Raw genomic sequence first — 5,321 nt, forward strand, 5'->3', positions numbered from 1 at the left:
GACCTAAACGTCTCCTTTTCCTATTCTGAGTCGATTCTGCATGCTTTAAGTGTGTTTGGTGGCTCAGAACCATCAAAAAACGTTGAAATATAGTTCAAATTCAATAAAAATCGACAAAAATACAGTTTCTAGCTAAAATTTGATGGTTTCGTTGCACTTTCCGAGCCCGTAGGGTATCTGATTGGCTTAAAAGTACAAGAAAACACTTCAAAAGTGACGTTTCTGAAGAATTTTAACAGTTTTCTTGTATCTACGAACGCCAGAATGCATAAAATTGACCTAAACGTCTCCTTTTCCTATTCTGAGTCGATTCTGCATGCTTTAAGTGTGTTTGGTGGCTCAGAACCATCAAAAAACGTTGAAATATAGTTCAAATTCAATAAAAATCGACAAAAATACAGTTTCTAGCATGCAGAATCGACTCAGAATAGGAAAGGGAGACGTTTAGGTCAATTTTATGCATTCTGGCGTTCGTAGATACAAGAAAACTGTTAAAATTCTTCAGAAACGTCACTTTTGAAGTGTTTTCTTGTGCTTTTAAGCCAATCAGATACCCTACGGGCTCGGAAAGTGCAACGAAACCATCAAATTTTAGCTAGAAACAGTATTTTTGTCGATTTTTATTGAATTTGAACTATATTTCAACGTTTTTTGATGGTTCTAAGCCACCAAACACACTTAAAGCATGCAGAATCGACTCAGAATAGGAAAAGGAGACGTTTAGGTCAATTTTATGCATTCTGATGACCTAAACGTCTCCTTTTCCTATTCTGAGTCGATTCTGCATGCTTTAAGTGTGTTTGGTGATCCAGAACCATCAAAAAACGTTGAAATATAGTTCAAATTCAATAAAAATCGACAAAAATACAGTTTCTAGCTAAAATTTGATGGTTTCGTTGCACTTTCCGAGCCCGTAGGGTATCTGATTGGCTTAAAAGTACAAGAAAACACTTCAAAAGTGACGTTTCTGAAGAATTTTAACAGTTTTCTTGTATCTACGAACGCCAGAATGCATAAAATTGACCTAAACGTCTCCTTTTCCTATTCTGAGTCGATTCTGCATGCTTTAAGTGTGTTTGGTGGCTCAGAACCATCAAAAAACGTTGAAATATAGTTCAAATTCAATAAAAATCGACAAAAATACAGTTTCTAGCTAAAATTTGATGGTTTCGTTGCACTTTCCGAGCCCGTAGGGTATCTGATTGGCTTAAAAGTACAAGAAAACACTTCAAAAGTGACGTTCCTGAAGAATTTTAACAGTTTTCTTGTATCTACGAACGCCAGAATGCATAAAATTGACCTAAACGTCTCCTTTTCCTATTCTGAGTCGATTCTGCATGCTTTAAGTGTGTTTGGTGGCTCAGAACCATCAGAAAACGTTGAAATATAGTTCAAATTCAATAAAAATCGACAAAAATACAGTTTCTAGCTAAAATTTGATGGTTTCGTTGCACTTTCCGAGCCCGTAGGGTATCTGATTGGCTTAAAAGTACAAGAAAACACTTCAAAAGTGACGTTTCTGAAGAATTTTAACAGTTTTCTTGTATCTACGAACGCCAGAATGCATAAAATTGACCTAAACGTCTCCTTTTCCTATTCTGAGTCGATTCTGCATGCTTTAAGTGTGTTTGGTGGCTCAGAACCATCAAAAAACGTTGAAATATAGTTCAAATTCAATAAAAATCGACAAAAATACAGTTTCTAGCTAAAATTTGATGGTTTCGTTGCACTTTCCGAGCCCGTAGGGTATCTGATTGGCTTAACAGTACAAGAAAACACTTCAAAAGTGACGTTTCTGAAGAATTTTAACAGTTTTCTTGTATCTACGAACGCCAGAATGCATAAAATTGACCTAAACGTCTCCTTTTCCTATTCTGAGTCGATTCTGCATGCTTTAAGTGTGTTTGGTGGCTCAGAACCATCAAAAAACGTTGAAATATAGTTCAAATTCAATAAAAATCGACAAAAATACAGTTTCTAGCTAAAATTTGATGGTTTCGTTGCACTTTCCGAGCCCGTAGGGTATCTGATTGGCTTAAAAGTACAAGAAAACACTTCAAAAGTGACGTTTCTGAAGAATTTTAACAGTTTTCTTGTATCAAAGAACGCCAGAATGCATAAAATTGACCTAAACGTCTCCTTTTCCTATTCTGAGTCGATTCTGCATGCTTTAAGTGTGTTTGGTGGCTCAGAACCATCAAAAAACCTTGAAATATAGTTCAAATTCAATAAAAATCGACAAAAATACAGTTTCTAGCTAAAATTTGATGGTTTCGTTGCACTTTCCGAGCCCGTAGGGTATCTGATTGGCTAAAAGTACAAGAAAACACTTCAAAAGTGACGTTTCTGAAGAATTTTAACAGTTTTCTTGTATCTACGAACGCCAGAATGCATAAAATTGACCTAAACGTCTCCTTTTCCTATTCCGAGTCGATTCTGCATGCTTTAAGTGTGTTTGGTGGCTCAGAACCATCAAAAAACGTTGAAATATAGTTCAAATTCAATAAAAATCGACAAAAATACAGTTTCTAGCTAAAATTTGATGGTTTCGTTGCACTTTCCGAGCCCGTAGGGTATCTGATTGGCTTAAAAGTACAAGAAAACACTTCAAAAGTGACGTTTCTGAAGAATTTTAACAGTTTTCTTGTATCTACGAACGCCAGAATGCATAAAATTGACCTAAACGTCTCCTTTTCCTATTCTGAGTCGATTCTGCATGCTTTAAGTGTGTTTGGTGGCTCAGAACCATCAAAAAACGTTGAAATATAGTTCAAATTCAATAAAAATCGACAAAAATACAGTTTCTAGCTAAAATTTGATGGTTTTGTTGCACTTTCCGAGCCCGTAGGGTATCTGATTGGCTTAAAAGTACAAGAAAACACTTCAAAAGTGACGTTTCTGAAGAATTTTACAGTTTTCTTGTATCTACGAACGCCAGAATGCATAAAATTGACCTAAACGTCTCCTTTTCCTATTCTGAGTCGATTCTGCATGCTTTAAGTGTGTTTGGTGGCTCAGAACCATCAAAAAACGTTGAAATATAGTTCAAATTCAATAAAAATCGACAAAAATACAGTTTCTAGCTAAAATTTGATGGTTTCGTTGCACTTTCCGAGCCCGTAGGGTATCTGATTGGCTTAAAAGTACAAGAAAACACTTCAAAAGTGACGTTTCTGAAGAATTTTAACAGTTTTCTTGTATCTACGAACGCCAGAATGCATAAAATTGACCTAAACCTCTCCTTTTCCTATTCTGAGTCGATTCTGCATGCTTTAAGTGTGTTTGGTGGCTCAGAACCATCAAAAAACGTTGAAATATAGTTCAAATTCAATAAAAATCGACAAAAATACAGTTTCTAGCTAAAATTTGATGGTTTCGTTGCACTTTCCGAGCCCGTAGGGTATCTGATTGGCTTAAAAGTACAAGAAAACACTTCAAAAGTGACGTTTCTGAAGAATTTTAACAGTTTTCTTGTATCTACGAACGCCAGAATGCATAAAATTGACCTAAACGTCTCCTTTTCCTATTCTGAGTCGATTCTGCATGCTTTAAGTGTGTTTGGTGGCTCAGAACCATCAAAAAACGTTGAAATATAGTTCAAATTCAATAAAAATCGACAAAAATACAGTTTCTAGCTAAAATTTGATGGTTTCGTTGCACTTTCCGAGCCCGTAGGGTATCTGATTGGGTTAAAAGTACAAGAAAACACTTCAAAAGTGACGTTTCTGAAGAATTTTAACAGTTCGTAGATACAAGAAAACTGTTAAAATTCTTCAGAAACGTCACTTTTGAAGTGTTTTCTTGTACTTTTAAGCCAATCAGATACCCTACGGGCTCGGAAAGTGCAAAGAAACCATCAAATTTTAGCTAGAAACTGTATTTTTGTCGATTTTTATTGAATTTGAACTATATTTCAAAGTTTTTTGATGGTTCTGAGCCACCAAACACACTTAAAGCATGCAGAATCGATTCAGAATAGGAAAAGGAGACGTTTAGGTCAATTTTATGCATTCTGGCGTTCGTAGATACAAGAAAACTGTTAAAATTCTTCAGAAACGTCACTTTTGAAGTGTTTTCTTGTACTTTTAAGCCAATCAGATACCCTACGGGCTCGGAAAGTGCAACGAAACCATCAAATTTTAGCTAGAAACTGTATTTTTGTCGATTTTTATTGAATTTGAACTATATTTCAACGTTTTTTGATGGTTCTGAGCCACCAAACACACTTAAAGCATGCAGAATCGACTCAGAATAGGAAAAGGAGACGTTTAGGTCAATTTTATGCATTCTGGCGTTCGTAGATACAAGAAAACTGTTAAAATTCTTCAGAAACGTCACTTTTGAAATGTTTTCTTGTACTTTTAAGCCAATCAGATACCCTACGGGCTCGGAAAGTGCAACGAAACCATCAAATTTTAGCCAGAAACTGTATTTTTGCCGATTTTTATTGAATTTGAACTATATTTCAACGTTTTTTGATGGTTCTGAGCCACCAAACACACTTAAAGCATGCAGAATCGACTCAGAATAGGAAAAGGAGACGTTTAGGTCAATTTTATGCATTCTGGCGTTCGTAGATACAAGAAAACTGTTAAAATTCTTCAGAAACGTCACTTTTGAAGTGTTTTCTTGTACTTTTAAGCCAATCAGATACCCTACGGGCTCGGAAAGTGCAACGAAACCATCAAATTTTAGCTAGAAACTGTATTTTTGTCGATTTTTATTGAATTTGAACTATATTTCAACGTTTTTTGATGGTTCTGAGCCACCAAACACACTTAAAGCATGCAGAATCGACTCAGAATAGGAAAAGGAGACGTTTAGGTCAATTTTATGCATTCTGGCGTTCGTAGATACAAGAAAACTGTTAAAATTCTTCAGAAACGTCACTTTTGAAGTGTTTTCTTGTACTTTTAAGCCAATCAGATACCCTACGGGCTCGGAAAGTGCAACGAAACCATCAAATTTTAGCTAGAAACTGTATTTTTGTCGATTTTTATTGAATTTGAACTATATTTCAACGTTTTCTGATGGTTCTGAGCCACCAAACACACTTAAAGCATGCAGAATCGACTCAGAATAGGAAAAGGAGACGTTTAGGTCAATTTTATGCATTCTGGCGTTCGTAGATACAAGAAAACTGTTAAAATTCTTCAGGAACGTCACTTTTGAAGTGTTTTCTTGTACTTTTAAGCCAATCAGATACCCTACGGGCTCGGAAAGTGCAACGAAACCATCAAATTTTAGCTAGAAACTGTATTTTTGTCGATTTTTATTGAATTTGAACTATATTTCAACGTTTTTTGATGGTTCTGAGCCAC

The sequence above is a fragment of the Zophobas morio genome, unplaced genomic scaffold (assembly GCF_036711695.1).
Source record: "Zophobas morio isolate AGI-343-1 ecotype UQ-CSIRO unplaced genomic scaffold, CSIRO_AGI_Zmor_V1 ptg000350l, whole genome shotgun sequence".
NCBI lineage: Eukaryota > Metazoa > Arthropoda > Insecta > Coleoptera > Tenebrionidae > Zophobas > Zophobas morio.